The sequence below is a fragment of the Macaca mulatta genome, chromosome 10, assembly GCF_049350105.2.
Source record: "Macaca mulatta isolate MMU2019108-1 chromosome 10, T2T-MMU8v2.0, whole genome shotgun sequence".
Lineage (NCBI taxonomy): Eukaryota > Metazoa > Chordata > Mammalia > Primates > Cercopithecidae > Macaca > Macaca mulatta.
This window is the reverse complement of record NC_133415.1, coordinates 81,939,439-81,963,944: the sequence shown is the minus strand read 5'-3', so window position 1 is coordinate 81,963,944 and position 24,506 is coordinate 81,939,439. Positions and strand designations below refer to the sequence as shown.

Genomic DNA, 24,506 nt, shown 5'->3' with positions numbered 1-24,506 from the left:
ATGTTTTCCTGATTGAATTCAACAAATAACTGAGCATCTAAGTAGATGGAATTTCCTGCCCACCAAGCCCAGAGCATCATGAGATGCGTGGTATGGAACACTTAGTAGGCTTCAAGAGGAGATAGTTCCTCTCCTACTCTGAAAAGGTCAAGAGTATGGTGATGAGCAGCCAGGGAGCCCATAGGAAAGTAGAAGCAAGGAAGGTTCTTCCTTCATGGGAAGGTGTAACTGCCAAGGAGTCGAAGGCAGTGGTTTGGTTTTGCACCCCAGAAGCTGATCCCTGCTTAGTCTTTGGTAGAGCCTTGAATTTCCCAAAGGGAGGATGGGAGATGGGAAATGCTAAGCTGTACCCTGAAGTGGGTAAGATTGGAGGTTTTATTAAGAGCAGAGAGATCGTGGGGTCGAGGTGGTGTCTCTTGATGATCAATTCTTTGATCCAGGCAGATCCAGAACCCCTGAACCCCTGAGACCCCATACAGTAGGGGTCACAGCTTTGCCACACCCCATCTCACTAGCGCTAAACAGCTTCACAAGAGGTGGGGGTTGTGAGTGAAGAGTCAGAGTGTTTGGTTCTCTTTTCTCTCAGGAAATTGAAGCCCAGTCTTCAACTGTGAAGACCCTGGTGGCTCTAGGTACCTGTATACAAAGAGATATGTCCCTTGGGGCCTCATCTCTCTGCTGGTGTTTTCTGAGGCATTTTCCTCCCCAGGTGGGGAAGGCTGGTATTTTATTTTTTTTTTGTAAGTCCCACAAGCTCCCCAGTGACCTGCTGTTGCCATCTCTTGATTGTTTCTGCCGCATCAACAGCAGGAAGCTGAGCTGTCAGTTATGTAATGGGGCCAATGGCCCCCCAGGGATAATCTGTCCCTTGCAGCTCTGCAGGACATGAAAGCATCCATGAGGGGACAGGCCTGGCCCGGGGCTGTTGACGTCAAGGCCCAGTTGCTGCTCACATGTTCTTCCTCCGTGGCATCCTTGGCTCCACCTAACCTAGATAGCATCCCTTTGGGTAAATCAAAGTGGCTCTTGTAATCGTCCAGCTGTGAGCAAAGCTGCCTGATGTTCAGGGGTGCTTCCACCTCCCATTTCCTCTTACCCCAGGGACACAAAGACACTCCCACCAACAGTAATAGCTACTGGTTATCAAAACCTGCTTTGAGGGACCCCTTGACTTGTGCAGGGCAGAGACCCTGCCTTTTTATTCCGAGCCCTGAATTAAGCACTTTACATGTATCATTATCATATATCATCTGCTTAGCTATTCTGTTATGTGCCCTCTTTTCTGCAGATAAGGAAGGGGAAAATCACTTTCCTAAGGTTTTGAGAGCCAAGATTTGAGACAAGGTGTATCTGTCTGGAAATTCTGCTACTCCATTCTGCGTTCTGCAGCCTCTTAAAGCCACTTTTAATGGGTTTCTATTCTGAGGCAGATGGTGGCTTCCCCTCCAATAGCACCACACAGTAAAGCACCCAGGGCTGCCATGGGCGTCCTTCACAGTCTGACACTGGTTTCAGCACAGGCACACTGTTTCAGGGCCACCAGCCATCCCTTCGGGTGAGGTCAGCCTGCACGTGGGTTCCTCCTGTGTTACAATGACTGCCCCAGACATTGGCAGAGGAGGCAAGGCTGAGATAGTGTGAGGTGCCCATATAACCAAGGTCTGGCAGCAGAGAAGGCAGGAGCCAGGTGTGCAACCAGGTCAGAATTGCCAAAAGGTTGGAAAGTAGGAGATCCAAAGCACACCTCCACCCACCAGCCGCTGGGAAAGCACCCGGCACTGAGGGCATGCTGTCAGTCAGCCAGTGTCTGGCACCAGCTACGAGGAAACGGCTCCAATAAAAGCCAAAGGCATTGTACGTGTCTGTGGTCCTGGTGCCCTGGCAGAAGCCCATTCTGAGTGAATCCAGCCAGGGATTTAAGGTTGATGAGGACCCAGCAGAATGGCAGCAGTTGCTCTATTTCTTTCTGACAAATCTTCCAGCTCACTCATTGAATCCTGACTTAAGCAAGGGATTCCATCACTCGTGCTTACTCTGAATGATGTGGCTGCCCATAGCCCTGTGTCGAAAGAGTCTAGAGCCAAGTCAGATTTGGTGGGCAAGAGCCCTTCTGGCATATGGTAGGCACTTGCCCAGTAGAGGCATTGATTGTTTGGACCCCAGTATGGTCTCCTAGGAACTTAGTTAGATAAGATATGGACACTTGGTTGTAGTGGGTTATAGATGGCTCAGTAGAGATACAGGAAGACAGGAAAGAGTGGAGGAAGTGGTATTCCAGGCTGGTTCTTGAAAGTAAGTTTAGGGGTACCTTATAAGCCAGGTGAGATGTGAAGGGGCCACATCTCAGGGTACATACTCGGGTTTGGTTTGATTACAGTGTTCTCAGCTACAGGAGGAAAGGGTACTGTTCAGGTAGTGAAATTCCCAACTGGAGATATATTGTGGACCCAGGACCTGGGGAGAGTGCCCAAGGTTCTGTCTTGTTTAGGGCAGCTGCGTTCGGGCTCCTAGCCCCTCTTTTCATTTCCACTAGTGAGTCCGCTGTGGTATTACAAAATCAGAGGAAATGGAGATCTCCTCCAGCGTTTCTAGGATTCAGAGGCATGGCAGGCCTTAAAACTGCCAAGCAAGTTTAAAATAAATCAATACCGTAAAACACTGCAATGAATTTCCCAACTTTAAAGAAATTTCACTTTCAGTTAGAGGTGCCAGGGGAAAGCTATAACTCAGCCTGCATTGTACACAGGTCAGAACTCTGTATTTTGTTTCTTTATTAAAGAAAGTGATGTCTAGGGACATGGGAGGAATGGATTAGGGCCACCCGGGCACTCCACAGGCCATAGTGAGGAAGATGAAAATGCATTTTCCCAGGCTGCAAAAAGCATCTTGATGTGGTGCTTGGGGAAGTCGCTTTATGAATGGGCACCTTTTGTTTTCCCCTGAACTCAGAGGCATGGTAGTGTAGCTGTAATGGGAGGCAGGTTGGCCTTGTTATACCGTGTTGGGTTTTAGTATTGATTGTCTATTTTAATGGGAAAACCACAAAGATGGTGTGAACCAGTTGACTCATTCTGCGTTTACTTCCATCTTTGTGGGGAAAGAAAACCCTTCACCATGTACAGCACCGCTTTGTTTTTTCTTTTCTACTTTTTTTGGATGTGCTTAAGACATGCCCTCTCAGAAAGCTAGGCACGCCCAGGGCAAATCTAAGGCATGGAGCTGGGAGTATAGTGTTGTCAGATTTTGGCAGGTTGTATGGGCATTACCAGCACAGCCCGGCCTTGTACCAGACATAGAGAGAACTGGAAGTCACAAGTAAACACTCTGTTGTTAGTAACCAGATTGCATCTTGGATCTGATGACGTTTGGAAGGAACCCTTGGTTTGCATAGAACAGCAGAAAGAAGTGATTGTACCACACCCCAGACAAACAGGCTAACTTTAACTTTTAAAAATATTTTGGAGTTTAGGCCAAGTGCCTAAACTGAAATCCAGATGTCACCACTGACATGGTCCAGAGGTCCTCCTCCCTCTTCTGACCTGAGCATCTTAGGGCCGAGGTACCAACAGGTATGGCAGGAAAAGCCTTCAGAGAGCATGTAGCTCCTTCCTGCTGCTCCGGAGTCTTGTAAGCAGGACAACAGCTGTCGCAGTAATGTCAGACTCCCTCCTGCTCTTAGAACTGAGTTGGGATTGATGCCCTACGGAGACCCAAATGTGAGTCTTCAGCCTAATTATATAAACCTGGGTGAAGTTTAACCATGGTTAAAAAATTGCTTTCATTTTATCTGCAGCAGGAACAGAGGATGTCATGAGTAAGGAGTGTTGGTGAAGATGTCTTCAAGCCCTTGTCTCCTTTCTGCTCCTCCTCACTCGATCCCACCCCCCAACACACAGCGTCAGTGAGAAACCCTAGCACCAGTGGTTCTCAGGATGTGCTTCCCAGACCAGCAGCATCACCTGGGAACTTGTTAGAAACTCATATTTCTGGCTGCACCTACTGAGTTGGAAACTGGGATGGGGTATTGTGTCAGCTCTCCAGATGATGCTGATGAACACAAAAGCTTCAGAACGGCTCTGGCAAAAGAGGGTGAAGGTGCAGTCATCCACCCTGCCATCTTTTAAACGTGCAGACCATTGCCCTCACCTTTTACCCTTTTACCTTCAAAAAGTTTGGACCTAGGCCTGAGAATCGGAAGGGCCTGTAAGGTCCTGGCTTCTATAATGCCCTAAGTAATCGTATAATTACCTAGCACTGTGACTTGGGCAAGTCACTCCTCCAGAAAACCAAGGTACCTGAAGGACCACTCTTGTCCCTTTCACCCATTCCTCCTGTCCTGGCATGTTCCTAGTTCCATGGTGGATGTGGCTCTGGGACCCTGGGACAACTGACTCCCACTCAGGCTCGCTCTCTTTTTTTTTTTTTTTTTTTTTTTTGAGGCAGAGTCTTGCTCTGTTGCCAGGCCGGAGTGCAATGACACGATCTCGGCTCAGTGGCTTCACGCGATTCTCCTGCCTGAGCCTCCTGAGTAGCTGGGATTATAGGCGCATGCCACCACCCCAGCTAATTTTCGTATTTTTATTAGAGACGGGGTTTCACCATGTTGGCCAGGATGGTCTCAATTTCCTGACCTGATGATCAGCCCACCTCGGCCTCCCAAAGTGCTGGGATTACAGTCTTAAGCCGCTGCGCCAGGCCTCTAAGTGGAATCTTAAACGTGACTTTGAATCGTGACTAGCAAACTTCTTTTTCTGTTCCACAGACATGTATTGAGCACCCGCTGTGAGCCAGGTTTGGGCCGTGGAGATGAGAATTCCCAGCCTCAGTTCATGTAAACCCTGGGCATCTCTCTGACCCTCTGAGTCCACCTCCGTAAAGAGGGGTTGCTAACACCTGGAGGGTTTGCCATGGGGATTACACGGAACGTGAATGAAAAGCTGGCATAGGTCTGCCAGGTGTGCAGCAGCAGGTACCGCACAGGCGTTGGGTCCTGCTGCCCTTTCATGCCAGTTCTCAGGCACTCTGGTGGCAGAGCGAGAATTAGTATCTCGGAATGTGTGCAGGCTCATGTGCTTCCCCCCCCCCCCACCAATAAAAAGGAAAACATGCGTGCCCGAGGGGTCCCGTTAATCTTTTGATCAACTGTGTGCCAGGCACTGTGGTGGGTGCCTCTATTAATATAACACATGGGTGAAAAAAGCAGACATGGTCCCCACCCTTGAGGTGCTGAGTTTGAGAGACATGTCATATGGGAGTACCATAGGTACGGTTTCAGTTGTGTGTAAATGAAAATAGCAGAAAATGAGGACTTGCCCAAGGCGGTCAGAGAAAGGTTCTCTGAGGAGATGGCATTGAAGCCAAGACCCGAAGGATGAGGCCTCTGCCAAGCAGAGAAGAAGGGAGCTGGCTGGAGTATGGTGGTCAAGGCGGAGTTCAGGAAGAGGTCACTGGCTGCCCCTGCAGGTGTGGAAGCAGGGAGCCCAAGTAGGAGGCTGTGGCTGTCCAGGTTAGGGGAGGTAGTGAAGTGGGAGCGAATTCAAGGTGCATTTTGGAGATTCAAAAGGGCTCTCAGATGGGTTGAATTTGGAAAGTAGAAAGGAGTGGCTCGGAGCTGACTCCATCATCAGTGGCTTGAGTGACTGGGTGGTGGGGACAGAGCCATTAAGAGTGAATGTTGCAGCAGGAGAGGGTTTCGGGGAGTAGGGAGATACATAAATGTGTCTTGGTCATGCGGACATGACTGTACTCTCTGCTGCGTGGGTGTTTGTGGTAAGTGGCGCCCGTTTATCTGGGTCTTCCCAGGACTGTTGGATCTCAGTTTTGCTGCTGAACAAAGAGCACCTTCACAGGCACAGAATGGCCCCTTGGACTCAGGGCTGCATTCATGACTGAGGCTTGCTACTTTTTGTTCTTTTCTTGGTAATCAGCTTCTCATTAGGTGATGATGTGTTGCTCTTCTGTCCTTATTTGCATCTGCACTCTGCTATAATTGTGTCTCAAGAACATGGCATTTTGTTGTTTTTGTACTGTTTTGCTTTTTAGAGCTGAAAACCTATGCGGGGTCCTGTCACATGGGCAGCCTGGTGATCCTGTCACAGGGCAGCTCTCCAGTGTGGGCATCTCACTCTCTCTTTATTTATTTATTTTTACTAGTTATATAACATCAGAGTCATGATTGCTGGCTGTAAAATTGATTTTGAGAACCACTTTAATTTGTAAATTGGGAAATACTTTCTATTTTGGGTTAGGGAAAGGCATACAGGGGAGGGAGGTGGAGGAAGAAGGTCTGGTTTCAGTAATCTTCAGGTTTCTAAGTGCAAGCATCAGGAGCTGAGGGGCGGCCCTCCAACCTTATCTGGACGTTCAGCCAGTGGGGAAGGGGCTTCGGAGTCACTCCTTTGGCCATCCTGTCACACCATGGTTTGAATGACAATATAGGCCGTGGGTAGAGGTTGCGTCATCTGCCTGCTCACCAGACCCCCTTCCCTGGATCCCTGGGGACCCTAGGTCTTTACACAAATTCAGCAAATGGTTACTGAGAGTTAGGAACTTGCCGATTATCCTGCATTCACTATATACTCATGCATCACTTAATGATGGGGATATATTCTGAGAAATCCATTGTGAAGTAAATTTGGCTTTGTGCATACATCATGGAGTGTTCTTACACAGTCCTAAATCAGACACCTAGGCTATATGGTAGATAGAGCCTATTGCTCCTAGGTTGCAAATCTGTACAGCATGTCGTGGTACTGAATACTATAGGCAGTTGTAACACGATGTTGTTTGTGTTCTATACGTGTAAATATAGAAAAGGTACAGTAAAAATATGGCATAAAAGGTAAAGAATGGCTGGGCTTGCTGGCTTATTCCTATATTCCCAACACTTTGGGATGCCAAGACAGGAAGATCACTTGAGCCCAGGAGTTTGAGACCAGCCTGGGCCACATAGGGAGACCCCCATCTCTTCAAAATTATATTACAATTTTTGTTTTTTTCAAAAAACAGATTAAAAATAGTATACCTACATAGGGCACTTACTGTGACTAGAGCTTGCAGGACTAGACGTTGCTCTGGGTGAGTCGGTGAGTAAGTAATGAGTCAGTGTGAAGGCCTAGGACATTACTGTACACTATTGTAGAATTTCTTTCTTTAGAAATAATTAACCTTAGCTTACTGTAACTTTTTTGGTTTCTAAGCTAAAAAACTTTTTAAAACTTCTTGATTCATTAACATTTAGCTTAAAACACAAACATGAGACAGGGTCACGCTCTGTCACCCAGGCTGGAGTGCAGCAGTGCCACGATCTTGGCTTACTGCAGCCTCGACCTTCTGGGCTCAAGCTGTCCTCCCGCCTCAGCCTCCCAAAGTGCTGGGCTTACAAGCCTGAGCCACTGTGCCTGGCCCTTCTTTCTTCATATCCTTATTCTATAAGCTTTTTTCTATTTTAAAAAATTATGTATTTTTTTACTTTTTAAACTTTTTTGCTTAAAAACAAAAGCCCACACATTAGCCTAGGCCTATGCAGGCTCAGCGTCAGTACTCCCCACTCTTTTTTAAATGTTGTGAAATCCTCACCTGCGTCCAGAGTATTGTCGTCCCAACTCCCACTCCAGAGAAAGGAAGTGATTTACCACTGGCCACATGGCTAACTCATGCCAGCTCAAGGGCCAGAGCTCCAGTGCTCATGCTCTCCATCGAGCTACCAAAGAGAGGTCATCTGAGCAAGTCCATATGCACCACACTGTTTCAGGGTCACCAGGAGCTCAGAGGAGGGAGCTGGCTTTTGCCGAAGAAGTAAGTGATGGCAAAGTAGAGGACACGTGACTTAAGATGGACCTTGAAGAAAGACGAACAGATGAGGATATTTGAAGTAGGGGACGTAGCACGTCCAAAGACAGAACACTGGAATTTGTGGAGAGTGCCTATCCCTAGGTGTGTTCACACCTAGAGTTCACACCTAGAGGCTAGAGTAGAAAGCTAAATATGGCTAAGTTGCCAAGAGCCTTGAATGCCAGCCCGAGGAGAATGAACTTCATCCTGCCAAAAAAGATGAGGGTGAGTGGGTAGTGGTGAGCAAGGCTATATTTTAGGCAGGTGAGTCAGTAACAATGAGGGGAGAACTGTCAGTCCCCCAGGAGGAGGAGATGAGATGCCACACCAGCAGCACGTGTCTCCAGAAAGTGTGAGACTGCACAGGCACCTTCCAGAGCATGGGAAGGCAGAAAGGGGAACATCTGAATAGGAAGATGAGAAACCTTTGCTTCTATATTGGTGTCAAGACATCAAGAGACTTGCTGTTGAACCTGTTGGACTGGTCAATCTAGGTTTAAACGGCAGCTCTCCTACTTACTAGCTGGGCGGCTTTGGGCAAGTGATCTACCTTCCCTGGGCCCCCATTTCCATGTGTGGTCAGTGCAGTAAGCGTTGCTCACTGTAGGCTGTGTCCGGCGTGGTTCCTAGCTCCTAATGAGAGCTGAGTCAATGATGGCTCGGTGTATTGCCCCTATCCTGCTGTTTTGTTTGTTTTTGCCAAATCCTCATAGGCTAATCATACGTTTTCACTTTGCTTCTCACTAACAATTTGTGATAGCATTCTTTCCCCCAGAGAGATCTCCAAACCCCTTAGCAAGTGCCTCCAGTGAGTTCCCCTTGGCTTAGTGGGCTTTAACTGGTTGTTGTAACCAGAAGTTCATATGGACCTCTCTGTGGGAACGACCTTGTTGGCATCTTTCTTTTTGTAACCACAAATTATTCTGTCCCCATATGGAAAAGTGACCGCTCCCCTTTAGCTAGTAATGGCACCTCAGCATCTTCCTCCTGGCAAGGGCCCTGAGAACCTCAGCCTTTCCCTTAGGTTCTTTCTTTGCTAATCACAGCAGCCACAGCTGAACCTGTCTCTCTGGGGACCAACTGAGGCAGTTGGCAGCTTTTTTATTTTCAGCCCCACACTTAATAAGTTGAGGAAGGGAATTAGGGTATCCATGCAGCTAACTGCCAATTACCCATGCTGTTTCTGGAGACAAATAGTTCCCCTTAGTTGGTGTTGGGTTCTACCCAGTGCCTGTGTACTAGCTAAAGTGCTTAGGGGAACTACCATCTCAGTGCCCTATTGCCTTTTGACCTCCCAGGGCCAGAAAGACGAGGTTTAAGTGAGTCTGGGTTCTCAGACACAGACAAGATGACTCAGGCAGTGTGCAACCCTGCCTGCTGGTCACCACGGAGACCTGCAAATCTCAGAATCTGCAGTCTTGCCTTCTGTTTCTCTGTGTGCATTTGGCAAACTTTTTAATACTAGCACTTTTGGCAGTGTACTCCAAGGAATCAAATTGTTTAAAACAATATTAAGCAAGTTTTCATGTCTAGGAGCTTTCACAGTAAGTGTTTGCTCCACTGCCCTGACTTTCTGGCACACTTGAGATGCAGCTGACATCTCTTTGCAGCAGCATGCTGTCTCAGCTTTAAGCTTTGCTCGGACCCTTTCCCTCAGTAAGTCATACCATGCTGACTTACTGGGCCTTACGTGGGCCTGCCACTTGTTGCTGCAAGAGTGTGTGTATCTTCCTTGTATAAGTGGGACGTGGATTGAGCTTCAGGGACGCAGCATAGAGCCTGTCTCCTGCTGATGACATTCATCCACTTTAAAGGGGAGTCTCAGGCCGGGCATGTGATGCGCGCCTGTAATCCCAGCTATTGGGGAGACTGAAGCAGGAGAATCACTTGAACCTGGGAGGCGGAGGTTGCAGTGAGCTGAGATGGTGCCACTGCACTCCAGCCTGGCAACAGAGAGAGACTCCATCTCCAAAAAAAAAAAAAAAAAGTGGCGGTGGGTCTTGGGTTCTGCGAGAAACCTTCAAGGAGGAGGAGGACTCACTGTTGCCCTGTTAGAAAGGGCTGTGGTCCATTGGGCTGAAGTCTGCCTGCCTCCAAACACTCTTTGGCCTGATGTCCCTCAGCGCCAGCCACACAAGTTGTACTTCTCACCTGTGCTGATGGCGCCCTGTTGAGGGGACTCGTGTGCCGCTGTCCAGTTAGTTTTTGCCTTAATAAATAAGGGGCCTACAAAGGGCTTCTTACTTCTCAGTATTCTTTGTGCCCTGTTCCTTTCTCAGAATCTGAATGGTGTATTATTCTACCATTTAAAAAATGCCTGGGGCCAGGTGCAGTGGCTCACGCCTGTAATCCCAGCACTTTGGGAGGCCAAGGCTGGTGAATCACCTGAGGTAAGGAGTTCAAGACCAGCCTCGTCAACATGGTGAAACCCTGTCTCTACTAAAAATACAAAAATTAGCCGGGCGTCGTGGCACACGCCTGTAATCCCAGCTACTCGGGAGGTTGAGGCAGGAGAATCACTTGAACCAGGGAGGTGGAGGTTGCAGTGAGCTGAGATTCTGTCATTGCACTCCAGCCTGGGCAACAGAGTGAGACTCTGTGTCAAAAAAAAAAAAAAATGCCTGGGATGTACATTAAACTACCCAGCCTTCAGGGGCTTTGCAGAACCTGTGCATCCTTGGGGTTAGAAGGAGTCCAGATTAAGAACCCCTGTGCTGGCCCCAAGTCCTTCATTTGGCAGGTGAAGAAATTAAGTCTCCAGAGGAGAGTAGGGAGAGAGCTAGAGAGGCCTGGAACCAGGTTTCCCACCTTTACTCTTAGCACTAGGCAAGATCCTTCATCTTCCTGTGTTTCACTTCAGTGCCTCTTAGTAAGTTGCCTCCTGTGAGCACATTCCTGTGATTGCATCTGTGCTGTTATAGCCTGGGCGACCGTCCACGTTTCAGAGAATCCGTGGGACTGGCTTCCTCTGGATACACTTAAGTAGGTGAACAGAATTTGGAAGATGGCTGCAGGGGGTGGCTAGGTAAAGGGTGGACCCCTGCTGAGCACGGGCTGGTACTCAGTTCCTTTTGTAGGGCTGCCCCAGCCACCTCTTTAAACAATCTGTATGTTTTGAATGTGGCATATGGTAGTCCTCCACCAGCCCCACCATACCTGGCAGCACCCCAGCCAGGACTCCACCTCCTGGACTGCTTGTTAGCTAAAGAGACTTGTAGGATGTATTTGCCATTTTACAGATGGTTGGGTCTGGAAAGAGGCTTTGTGCATTTTAACATCTTGGGCAGGGCATTGTGGCTCACACCTGTAATCCTAGCACTTTGGGAGGCCAAGGCAGGAGGATCACTTGATCCCAGGAGTTCAAGACCAGTTTGGCCAACATGGCGAAATCGTCTCTACTAAAAATAGAAAAATTAGCCGGGCATGGTGGTGCGCGCCTGTAGTCCCAGCTACTCAGGAGAGTCACTTTGAACCCAGGAGGCGGAGGTTGCAGTGAGCTGCACTCCAGCTTGGGTGACAGCAAGACTAATAAGACTAATTAGCTGGGCACGGTGGCATGCACCTGTGGTCCCTACTCGGAAGACTGAGGTGGAAGGATCACTTAAGCCAGGGAAGTCAAGGCTGCAGTGAGCCAGGATCATGCCTTTGCGCTCCAGCCTGACAAAGCAAGGCCCTATCTCAGAAAAAAGAAAAGACATCTTGGGAAGTCCATAGCTTCAGACTAAACCGCAGCGTTCCAGTCATAATTCTACTCTTCTCATTAACTTCTTACCATATCTAACTTGGACTCCGGGGACACATTCTGAGGCCGGGCCTGCTCCAAATAGCCACACTTGGATTTCAAGGACCCCCTCCACGTAAAACAGATGTATTTGCCAAAGTTGGCCATCTTCTTCCCCTTGAAAGAAGGCCTCCTGTTGAGAAGTCAGTAAGGGGAGGAGCAGTGGAGAGAGCTGAAATCTAGACAAGAGCCCCCTGGTAGTGTAACTGATAGGCTATGTAACGTCAGGAAAATCTACAATCCCTCCATGCCTTATTTCTCCCACCCAGCTCTGAAGGTGTGAGAGGGGAGCAGCACCCTGTAGCATGGTAGAAAAATAGCATGGGCTTCAGACTTGGACACAGTCCCAGCTCTGTACCTTACCAGCTGCTGGAGTTTGGAGAAGTGGCCCAGCTCTCTGAGCATCACTGTCCGCACCTGGCTTACCGGGATTTTCAGTGGGAACATGTGCAGAGCACTTGGCAGTGACGCAGGAATTCAACCAAAGGCAGAGATTTTTTTTTATAATCATGTGTTTATGTTAAAATCCTATCATGTGGAATGAATGATTCTGTGAAGTTTTATTGCTATGTACTAATTCCCGATTTCTAGCAATCACCTGGTATTTGAGTTCTTCCTAAAAACCCAACACTGCTACTTGGTCACCTGAGAGGCTTAAGAGAAGCAGCAGACTCTCTCTGTCCTGCAGGAAGCTCGGGGTCTGAGATGGTAAGGTCGGAGCACACGACAAGGCTAGTGGGATCTGAGGTCATCGATGCCTTTTCACTGGGCAGGGGGATAGAAGAGTTCCCATAGAGACTGGGCCCTCTGGGAGTTTTTCCTGGGGAAGGCGTATGGAGGAGAACCCAAAGGGTGAGTGCGATCTGAATGACAGGGGGTGGGAGTTGGAGTAGCCAGACCAGCAGGAGCTGAAGACCCAAAGCAGGAGGGAGGCTGTTACCTCAAGAGAAGATCAACTTGAGGCCAGGCATCTGGTATGGAATTTTTGCCCCAGCAAGTGACTGCGGTGAGGTTTTGTGAGTTTGGTTGTGTATTTTTGGATGTGATTTGCAGCCGCGGTTGTACTTACTAAGGTACCTCCTGTGCACCTCACTCTGTCTGCTATGTATATTATCACTGGTCTTTGTGCCCGGCAAAGTAGACGTTTCCTCATTTTAGGCTGAGCAAACTGAGGCTGGGGGAACCCTGACTTGGTGAAGGTCAGCTGGGATGTAAATTTTGGATCTTCCTACTCCAAAGCCCATGCCTTGAGAGAACACCACCTCCAAGCCACGCTCCTCTGCCTTAGGGTCCTGCCCCTGGATATCTACCTGTGGGTGAGCTGCCTTGGTTTGGTCTCCTGGTCAGGGCTCAGATGTCGTAAGGCGTGGACCTGTGGTCTTCTGGGTTGTCACGGAGCACTGCGAAGCTCCTGTTGTATATGTTGTTATAACCTCTGCCCTCTTGCTCCTCTTTTTCCTAACATCTTGCTCCTTCTGTATACCTGAAGACTGAAAACAGTGTTATCCCATTTGCACTCCCATTCCTTCGACCCTGACAACGGGCACGTTCACAGCACAGTCATCCCTGTTTTTGCCCTACTTTAAGCACCACAGTTGGGAGCTCAGCCTTAGAGGAATGATGCATCAGAAAGCGTGACTCCTGGCCTCAGTGCCTCTGACTGATTGGAAGAGACATTCGTGCTGGGGCCACCGAACCCCCCAGGGCTGGCATGTTGATGTCTGAATGTGAAAAGCCAGATGCTTTGGTGTATTAAACAAGTGAAGAATGACTCATTTGGAAGCTAACCCCACTTAGAGGAAGGGGAGGACTGCCCTCTGTGACCCTGACAGATGACTTTCCCTCTGTGCACCTATGAGACCTGCTTGCTCCACAGCACGATATGCTGAAAATTAATAACCTGAGCCTCAGTTTGCTCATCTGTAAAATGAGGATAATTCTTACATGGTCCTTGGGACAAATGAGGTATTGCGTATTAAGCTTGCAGGGCTGCTAGCATGTCATGGGCATCATTAGCTTCAGTGATAATACCACTACACAGGGCTGCGGGCGAATTCAGGGAAGAGTGAGTTCTTGGCTAGCCACCCAGTAATACCCCACTTTGAGTTTATACTGTGCCTTAGTCTATGAGTAGCCAGTGGGATGACTTTGTTTTCTGTTAACTAGATCTGAGAGGCAGGATAGAAAGAGAAAACTGGGCTTTGGGTTTGAAGTCCCAGTCTGTGATACCCTAAGAACTAAAATGACCATTAACATGAATGACAGCAAGATGGATCTTACTGAATGCCCCACCCTGTGTCAGGTGCCATGACAGGCAATTTACTTGAAGAATTCTTCACTCTTCACAGCAGGCCCCTGAAGAGGAAAGAGTTCCATGCCCATTTTCTAGTTTAGGAGAAGGAGACTCAGATCAATAACCCCTTGTCTCCAGCAGAGCTTGTATTTGAACCAGGACTGTCTGCCGTGGAGCCTGTGCTCTTCCCTGAGAGAGCACTGGAGTGAAGATAAACCTCGTGGTTACCAGACTTCCTTATTTCCTAAGACGGTGCAATTTTAAAAACTGGGGAGGCAGGTCCGGGAGGGAAGCAATTTTTAAAACCATTCATACTTTCATCATCATTTCATCAAACAAATGATGTTTTAGGCCAGGCATGGTAGCTCGTGCCTATAATAATCCCAACACTTTGGGAGGCCAAGGCAGGAGGATTGCATGAACGAAGCCAGGAGTTTGAGACCAGCCTGGGTCACGTAGTGAGACCCTGTCTCTACAAAAATAAAAATTAAATCTAGCCAGGTGTAGTGGCATGTGCCTGTAATCCCAGCTGCTCAGGAGGCTGAGGCAGGAGGGTTGCCTGAGCCCAGGAATTTAATGCTGCAGTGAGCTGTGGTTGCGCCACTGTACTCCAACTTAGATGAAAGAGTGAGACCCTGTGTCTTAGAAAAGAAAGCAAAAGGTAATGACATTTTGACACTAATAAAGTAGGAAGGCCATCCTTTTAGAGTAAGGGATAATCACCAAGGTATTCTGTGCCTGCAGGCTGAGGAGTAGGGGAAGGAGGTGAACACATGAGCCATCCTTGTCTCCAGCCCCATCCTCCTGTGCATGTTCCCCTCAGATCTCCCAGGCTTCTGCTCTCCAAGCTGCTAATGGCCTTCGTGAGAGTAGTTTCTCAGTCTCCTTAAACAGACCAGATACCTGCCTGACTGGCAGAGGAGCTTGCTGGAAGACTGTTCACTGCCTCATTGGCACCATGTCCCCCTTTGTCCCCCGAGCACTAGACCTGTGTACCGGCACGTAAGCCTTCCATGAGCCTTTTTCTGAGTGAGTCTATTTATAAATGAAGGGATTAGATGGGTTTTAAACTCCACTTAAGCTCTTCTTGTCTTCTCTAGGAAGGGATTTTACATCGTTACATGTGAAAAGCAGGGGCTTTGGAGTGAGACTGCCCTGAGTTAAACCCTTTTCTCTACCACTTACTGGCTATGAGGCTGTTCTCTCTTGAGCTTCAGTTTTCTCATCTCTAAGACTAGGGGGACAATAACCCCTACCTCTTAGGGTTGCCGGGGTGAAATGAGGCAATGGATAAAACACTCGATCCTTTGACAGTGATTGGAAAGCAGTGTGACTTTACGAGGTTGTTCCCTATAATGTAGTTAGAACTTGCACATACAGACTGCTCAGTAAGTGATTGCTGTTATGCCAGTTAGAAATAAGAAGGTGGGATGCACTGAGAGAACTTGGTCCAAGAGCTGAAATGAGAAAGGTAAGGATTCATAGCACGTTTTCCCAGATCATTGGCACCTTCCACCCCCAGGATCATCTCAGATGCAAGCTGTTGGAACCATTGCTGAGCCGGCTTTGGAAGCACTGATTGAAGACTGTCATAGTGCAGAAACTTTGGGTAGCGAAGCTGGAAAACTTTGGATTAAGTGCTGGTTCTACTGCTCAGCAACTCTGGTGTGGGGCAAGTTGCTCCATCTCTCTGGGCCTGTTTTCTTGTGAAAACTGGCCAAATCCCTCCTCACAGTAATCATGGAAGGGCACTACAGATGTCAGTTGCAGGTTTATCACATCACCGCTTTTCATTATGCTTAGCAGGTGTGACTTTTGCCCTCAAGGAGCGGGCTCTGGTCCGAGATAGGGGTTCCACAGAGAGGGATAAGAGCCCCGGTGGAAGCTGGTAGCCTGGCAGTCAGGCACAGCCTGAGCGGTGAGGGAGCTGAGATGTGGCATCTGCTAGGATGAAGCACCACAAGCCTAAGGCCTCTCCAAGGGCCCACTGGGACTGAGACCTACACCCTTTATTGTGCCCACAGGTACCTGGGAGGGTCTGCTGCTTAAACTCAGAACCGTGTGGTCTGAGCCATTCCTGTTCATAGCTACAGAAAGCGCCTCCATTACCTTCGGTGAGCTTACTGTGCTGTTAGCTCCCTGGGAAAAGTGCTCTTTCTGTGGTGCCCGACGGGAAAAGAACCCCAAGCCAAGATCCTCTCCCCAGTGGAGAGCCCTCTTCTTTTCCTTCTTTGTGCCCACAAGAGCGAACCAGACTCAGACCTGTAGGCTGTTCTGAGGCTTCCAACAGGAGGACCAGAGCCAGCGCCAGGGCTAGAGGGAGCAGGGAGGAGCCTTTGGGAAATGTCAGCTTCACTTCCTGGCGTGGGACCCAGTGATTACAGTGGTCATTACAAGCTGGTGTCTGAGGAGTTCTTGCAGAGTGCTGTGCTGTTGGTCTGACCTTCTGCAGTCACACTGTGTTCTGCTAGTTTATTATGTAAAAAGGAACCTCTGGTTTCTGAACCTGCCTCCTTGCCAACACTGCTTTTTAGCTGCCGCGTGCTACTTTCCTGCTGATGGACATCCTTTTCAGGAGATCGTCCGCAGGGAGGGAGGAAAGGAATGCCGGAAAGTCATAACTGGTCCCAAAGATTATTTTAGCACATCACATGTGGCTGTATAATTTCTCGTCGTATTTCACAAGGTCTTAATGTTTCAGATGGTAAGGGCCTACCCTATTTACCCTCTTCCCCCATCTTCAGGTTGATCTGCTGTGTCTACGGAAAGCACAGAGAGAAAGCAATAGGCATGCTAAATAGAGCTAGAGTTTGAGATGGCTGCTGAATCATCAGGGAATATGTTTATGATGATTTTCTTTTTCCAAGTCAAAAACGGGGATACAAGACCCACTAGTGGATTTTTTTTTAGCGGAATTAACAGACCAAGGAATAGAAGCAGCAGAGTGAAAGACTGGGCCGGAGAAATCCTGTATTTTCTTTCCAGATCAGCCACACCCACTTTCTGGGTCACCCGCTCCTTGGGCTGGTAGAGCAGGGAGTCACACAGTCTAACCTCCCGTTTGGCAGTGTGGAAGCTCTCCTTTGTCCACTGGGCATGGAAGAATCCAGACGAGACCCCACATCTGGACCTTTCTATTGGAGCTGCCGGCTTTTCTTGCTCTTTGAAGTACCCTATTTTTCCTATTAAAAAGTGAAATGTGACATTGGTGTGTGTTCAGTATTAAAAATCAGAAGTAGGGGAAGAGGAAAATCCAGTCACAACAAGCACAACATTTTGGTGTATTTCTTGTCAGATTTTCCTACACTGGGGGGTTTGTGTTTTTACATAGTTATGGTCATGCTGTGTGCTACACAACTTTGTAACCTACTCTTTTCCACCTACCCCAGGGAAGTGCTTTTGTCATAATCACGCAATGATCTCATTTCCTCTGTAGTATATCAGTGAGTTGAAGGATCATTTGCTTACTTAATCCTTATTTTTGGACTTGTGAGTTATTGCCTTGTAATTTAAATATTTCAGTTAACTTCTTTATCCATAAAGTTTTTTTCATATTTAGGTTTATCTGTTAAGCTTGGCTTTCAGGAGTGGAATTTCAGGGAGCCACCAGTCTAAACACCTTTGAAGCCCTAAAAACAGTGCCAGACTACCTTCCAGAAGCTTTTCCCCTCCTCCAGCAGTGTGGGGGGCACCCTCACCAGCAGGAAACACTTCTAATGGTTGCATGGCTGAAAATCATGGCCTGTTCAGATTTAACACGTTTATAGTCTCTGGTTGGGGACAATTGGCTAGGAAGGGGTGGACTCATTGAGTATGTTCGTACCTGCTATGGGCCAGGAACCTGAGTCATTCCACTCAGACCTCAACCAAGAACGCCCAGTGGTCAGAGGAAGAAACTGAGGCCAACAGGCAGTAAATTATCCAATATTGTCCTATCCTGCTGCCTCTTGGGAGGACTAGCCAGGTCCCTTCCCAGGAGCTGAGGACAACGAGCTGGTGTTGTCGGACTGTGCAGGTGGCAAGTCATGGCAGCCACGGTGCTGGCTCTGCCTCACAAAGGAAGCCGCTGGGGGATTGCACACACAAAGACTTGTCTGCTTTGGTCATTCAGGCTGAAAACAGGCACTTTAAAAACTCCTAGATGGGCCAAGGTAGGTGGATCACTTGAGCCCAGGAGTTCAAGACCAGCCTGGACAACATGGCAAAACCTCGTCTCTACTAAAAATACAAAAATTAGCCTGGTGTGGTAGCATGTGCCCTGTAGTCACAGCTACTCAGGAGGCTGAGGTGGAAGGATCGCTTGAGCACAGGAGTTCAAGGCTGCAGTGAGCTGTGATCAAGACACTGCACTCCAACCTGGGTGACAGAGCAAGAACCTGTCTCAAAAAACCTCCTAGATGATTCCATGTGCAACCAGGCTGGAGCACTGTTGCCCTAGATGGCCCGCCCTGCCCAGGACAGTGCTATACTTAGCACTGATCCAATAGCTCAGAGCGGGGACTGCCCAAGACTAATCTCTGTGGGCCCTTGTATTCTCGGCCTCCAGTAGAATAAGCCACTGAAGGGCAGACTTCCTGTCTTATACCTGAGGCCTGGCACTAAGGCAGTTTCCAAATAATAGCCAATACTAATAGGATCAGGCACTCTTCTTGGTTTTACGTTTGTTTAATCTTCATAATAGCCTGTGACGCAGTTACAGATGTGAGACCAGGGAACAGAGGACTTAAATTCCCCACAGTCAAGTGGAAGCTCCTGTTTGCTCAGTCACCCGTTCTGGCTCCAGAGCCCTCGTTCCTAACCCCCACAGTGCACTGCAGCAGACAGTGCAGCCTGGTCCAGCCCTGCCCCTGGGTGTGGGATTCTGGCCCTTCTTATGACCTTAGCAGGTAGCCTGGTTTGGATTCTCAGAGGCCTGAGCTTCACTCTTCTCTTCTGTAAAACAGGATTACTGAACCTAGAGAGGGTTGCTGTGGCATTTATAACCAAGCACAATTAGTCACAAAGAATGGGGAAGAAAGCATGGGTGGAAGCAATGCTAGCAGGGTCTGTGGAGACAGACTGTCCAGGGTGGGCCCTGCGGTGTCTTGCTCCTGATAGTACGGGGAAGCCAGGATTCACGATTGGTTTGACAGGTAGAGCCAGCAGGCTTGGGTTCCCAGCTAGCGTCTGCCCCTTAGTCAGTGTGATCTTCGGTAAATTACTTAACCTGAGCCTCAGTTTCCCTATCTGAAAAATAAGCCTGTGTGTCTAGACCAGGGAGGTTGTGAAGCTAGACTTACCCTATCTATCTAGAGCTCTGCCCCACAGAGCCCAGCACACACAACTTCAGTGTTCCTCTGGGTTGGGAGTTGGTACCCAGGCCTACTGACCAATGTCCCCTCCTTACCCACTTTCTGTCTTCCAGGTCGATTCCTCGGGACCCACAGTCTCACCACGTCTCCTACAGAGGACGGCAGAGGGTACAGGTGGTGGCTTGGCCGGTTGGCGATCTCCCGACAGCTGGATCTCCGGCAATGTGAAGCTTTTGTTTGGGTTTTCCCGCTTCTTTTGTTTTGCTTTCTTTTTTTCTTTTTCTTTTTTTTTTTTTTTCCTCTTTCCTTTTTCTTTTTTAATTTAAACCATTGAGACTTCAGAAGAGCAGGAAGCAATGCTGTGGACAGGCACCAATTTCTTTAAAGAAATTCAGTGTGGACAAGGCATATGTATAAATTTCAGTTGTACTTTTTATAAGGGGTTAGGGAGCTATTTTTGGTTTTGTCCTTCACTTTCCCTCTGTCTTCCTTCTTTATCCTTCTCTCAGTTCTACTTATGACACCTCACTTCCCCAGAGAAGGCCTGCCTCCCCATAGGGAACCTGGGGGTTTCTCCTGGAATGGGGCATGAGGACACAAGGAGGCCTCTGGGCCACGCCTCCCTGCCAGATGCAGGAACTCCCGGACTCCTTGGTGGGCTGGCCCTGGCCAGCCCTTGGGCCTCGGAGATGATCAGAGGCGAAGAACCACCTGGAAGAGGAAGGCCAGGGTTTGGCCAGGAGAACTAAGAAGGTCTCAAGTCCAGGCTTTGTTCTGTTTAAGCTATTGGGAGCCCCAGGCCACACCAGGACTTACAGTGGTGGGATCCCTTCCTCTTCCGCCCTGTGTTGCAGGGAACGGGGAGGTAGGGGTGGAGGGTGACCATCTCGCACTTGCTGGCGGTGGAGCAGCCATCCCAGCGCTGTAAGCCTGCCTTTCTGTTGGGAACAACTGTTGTGCCAAACTGTGTGGAACACAGCTGGGTCTTCAGCAGGCATCTGTCACTGCCATGAGGTCAGCACTTCTCACCTAACTGCCTCCTGGATTGTCATCTTCCCACATGTGTTCCGTAGTGTCCATGTGTCACAGAGACGGCCTGAGGCCCTCAGATCTGGTTGTGACTTTGCCATGATAACAGGGTGTCCTGAACTGGCTGCCATTGTCGTGTCCTCACAGTGAAGGGCGTGCCCTGTGTGCCGGGGTCCGTGGTGTCATATGCAGTGACACATAATGTCAAGCGCCATTTCCCTCACCCCTGGAGACTTACTATTAGGTGCCTGCCCTCAGTATAGACGTATCCAATGGGAAAACAGCAGACCTGGCCAGAGCAGGGAGGTGTCGTGGGACTGGGTAGACCCCCTGCAGCGTTAGGGGCCCATTTGTGGGCTGCTCTCCTTCAGGCTTCCCCAGCCGTGATGCTTCAGCCCCGCCACCCATGCCTGTCTGCGGCAGCCATCCTTGCACTCTGCAGCGACACTTGCATCTCCCTAGGGGAAGCCTCCCTCCCCCTGGGCTGCTGCTCTGAACCCATCTGCTCTCCCCCTGCAAGAAGGGGCAATGCTCCTGTGTTTTCCCTGTCTGGATTTGCCTGGCCACTCCGAAGGCTTTTCACCCCATTATGGCCACATAGTATAGGGCCTCTGGGGAGGGGGAAGGGAATCCTTTTGTGTTCGTTTTTGTTTTTTGTTTTACCTAAACCAGCATAGGATTGATAGGGGAGATGGTTGAAGGGCATTTCCGTTTCTATGTGACCAAGGCAGGGGCTTTTACCTGCTAAATAGCAATCCTTTGGCCCTGAGAATTTGGGAGCGAACAGTGCATGAGGCCAGGCTCAGCAACGTTTGCTCACATTCTTTCAGCCTTCTCTCACCCCCTTAACACCAAGCTTTCTTCCTTGTGAGCGGAAGGTTGACTGCTATCAGCAGGATCCCACAGGTGATAACCAGGCCCTTCCCTTCCTGGGCCAAAACCCATTGTGACTGCCTGTCTCCTGTCTGTGACTTCTCAGGCAGCCTCCTGAGTGCACTGAGTTGTAGCCGAGAGGATGGGAACAGCAGCGTCCCCTAATTGCAGTGCACGTTCCTTCTCTGCCCGCCACCCTGCCTTCTCTTGGGGGCAGCTGTCTCTTTGTACATGAGCAAATGGGAAAAACAGTCCCCAAACCCAGCACCCCCGTCCCTGGCTGCAGCCCACGCCCTAACATCCCTAGTGAGGCTCCAGCCTAATGAGCCCCTTATTTTCTTTTTCTTCCCTCCCCAGGTCCCGTAGCTCTAACTAAATAGTAAGTTCTTGGAGCCATCGCGCTTCCCCTTTGTTATTTTTCTTGCTATCAGAATAGCAAGAAACAGCACCCCTGTAGGTGTCAGGTGGGCAGCCTGGTAGGGGTCACCAGCCTTCATGCCCCCTCATCTTCCAGTTCTTGCTTAGTGGCATGACTTCTTTCCGTAGCGTAAATGCAGGCCAGCTTTTTAGCCCCAAGTGCCTGCCCCTCCTCCTTATCTCTCCCCTGCTTTCTCAAACACCTGCCCACCTCAGGCACTCAGCAGACTCCTCCATGGTGAGAGAACTGGCCACGGCTCAGCCCCAGGTAGCACCTGTAGTCTTCTCAATGCCACTCTCCCCTGTCCCCTTGTGAATCGGCTTCCACTTGCTGTCACGTCCCCACTCCTGCATCTTCACTGGGTCTCAGGCTGTCAGCAGCTCTCTGGTGCGTCAGCTCAGCACCGCCAAGTTTGTAGGACCTGTCCAAGTTCTAGGAGTTTTCAAACCTCAAAACGGCAGTCATTCATTCTCCTTGGGTCTGTAGCAAGGATAGCCCATTGGAAGGGGGCTCTTGACCTGGGCTGTTAGGGATCTCAACTTGGTTTTCCCATCAGAAGAATCAGCAGGACAGATTGTAGTGCCTTATTCCATTGTCCTCCCCTGACCAGGCCTCCTGGCTCAGCTGGAAGTGCGTGGCTTCTTTCTCCCTATCTGTGTCCTCTGTCACTTGCTCTTTCACTGTCTCTCTCATTCCCAGAGAGCCACGGGGGAGGGATCACCCTCTCACCCCGCACACCCTCTTCCTGAGGGCCGTAGCCAGGTCCGCATCTCCCCACCACCACCAGGGCACTCACTTGCAGCTATAGCCCAGGACAGAAAAACTGTGCTTTGGACAGGTGCACACTCTCTGCCTCTTACCTCTAGCCAGGAGGATGCCTCAGTCTGTTCATTCGAGACTGGCCACGTCTGAACCCTCTCTGGGCACTGGGGACTAAGGTTGCAGGCCTTAGCCTCGTCTCATCCCAGAGGCATTGGGTCAGGAGAATGGGAATTTTTTTCCTCCCACCTGGACATAGTTTGCCCCTGTGGCTGCCTTTCTGAGGGAGTATATTAAATGTTTACTTAAGAAACACCCTGTTTACAGTCAGAGGAGAAACACCCAACACTGGGTGGAGATTTGACTCTGGACAGGGCCTGGCCTCCTTAGTGGCACTGCCAGGGGGGCCCCTAAGTGAATGAGGGCAGAGGTGCCCCGGGCAGGGGCGAACGCCCTCCGCTCCCTCTGCTCCCAACCCTGTGGTGCTAGGACCACTCCCCGCCTTCCTCACGGCCCCCTTGCGCTGCACATTCCCCACCTCCACATTCCCTTCCTCCAAGATCTCAGCTCCTTAACATATCAGTTGTCTCCTAGCCTAGAAAACCAGTGTTTGGAGCAATAAGATGATTATTTTTGCTTGAATCTTTTTCTAAGAGAAGGAAAAGAGCTGGCATTGTGGGAATTTTCTTTTTATGCTGTTAGCTGTTTACCTTCTTAGAAGACATCTTAATAGGATGGATGTCTGGGTTTTAGCCTTGGGGTATCTTTTGGAAACTTAGAAAAGCAGGAGTCAGGCTGCCACCCCCTAAGGAGGGACCCTAACTTTCTGCCCTTGCCTGGTTCCATATGGCTCTTTCCAGCCCTGCCCACCAAGTGCTGCTCCCACTCGCCATGCTGCCCGTGCGCCCCTCTTCCCCCCACATCTGGGGGCGCTGGTGGCACTTACTCTTGGTGGGTCTCAGACTATCCCTCCCGTTGACTGGTTTTCCCTCCTAGGCCTGTCTGGCAGCCCCCAGACAGACATAGCTCCTGGGAGTCTCAGCCCTGGCAAACTTGGAAGAGCCAAACTGACATTTTTTAGCTCTTCAGGCCACTGGGTTTTGGAGGCAGAAATCCAGAGATACTGGCTCTGCCAAGCTGTCATACTGGGCTGTGGCACAGCCTTCGAGGCAACACAGGTGCATCTCGGATCCTGCCCTACCTAGGCTTCGAGGGGCTTCTGTCTGGAGAAATGCCCTCAAAGGGTAACCAGTAGGTGTGACATTGAATTGGCCAGTGTTAGCATCTACAGCCGTCAAGAGATGAGTCCATTGCCGTTGCCTGCCCAAGGGCCCCCTAAGATTACAGACAGTATCAGCAGGGAGGCCTTCCTGGTGTTTTTTTAGGAGAGCCCACAGGAGGAAGGGAGCCTCTTCAGGGGCACTGGAATCTTTTGTGCCAGGGGCTTCTTTTCATCAGAGCCGGGGAGTACATTTCAGTGACTTCTTAAATATTTGTGTGGGACAGACGAGTGTGAGGGAGGTTTTAAGCCAGGCACAAAGTTAGTTTCAAATACTAGTTAATAAATCTATTTTTCTTCATTTCCTTTTTTTGCACAGAAGCTGGTAATCTAGGACCTACGTGTGAACAACTTTATATGAATATTTTTTGTACTTGGTTTACTTGGGTTGGTATGATACATTATATTTAAGTTCCTTGAACACTGTGGATCCCCTAATGTGTATGAATGACTGAGGCTTTGTAAATTAAGGGACGTTTGTGTGAATAAAGTTATTTGATGGGGTCAAAGAAGCCATATGTGATTTGAAAAAGAGTGTTTCGTGGTTTGTTGCCCCTGTTTGGGAGGGTGGCGAGGCCAGCCCATGTTGCAGCCCCCCATCTCAGCTGGTGGGTGGCGGGGGAGAAGGATCCTTGGCCGCTTCCATGTCCCCGTGCTTGAGGAAGCTGCCTGGTGGCTTTTGACTGGCCTTCCCATTCTACACCTGAGAAACCAGCACTTAGAAGGGCAGGAAGCTGTCTAAAATCGTGCAGCTGCGACTGGGGGATCCTGGATCCAAACCAAACCTGGTCTGCCCTTCCAGGGGGTCCAGGGCCTAAGTAAACATTGTGGGCCCCACCTCCAGACATCTCAGAAGCCCGCTCAACCCCTAGCCCTGTGGTTCTGCAAGTTCTACCTTTGAGAGAGTTTTAACAAAGAGCTAAAATGGGTGGGCCTCCATACCACAGCAA

General features: G+C 49.4%; 1 protein-coding gene across 1 annotated transcript in view; it reads left to right on the top strand.

The window, feature by feature from the left end:
• Nucleotides 1-24,088, top strand: part of STK35 (serine/threonine kinase 35) — a 47,313-nt gene extending 23,225 nt beyond the window's left edge. The window contains exon 4 of the mRNA XM_015149399.3: nucleotides 19,312-24,088. The gene's annotated coding sequence lies outside the window, so the exon portion shown is untranslated. The remainder of the gene's footprint in view (nucleotides 1-19,311) is intronic.
• Nucleotides 24,089-24,506: the final 418 nt, after the last annotated feature.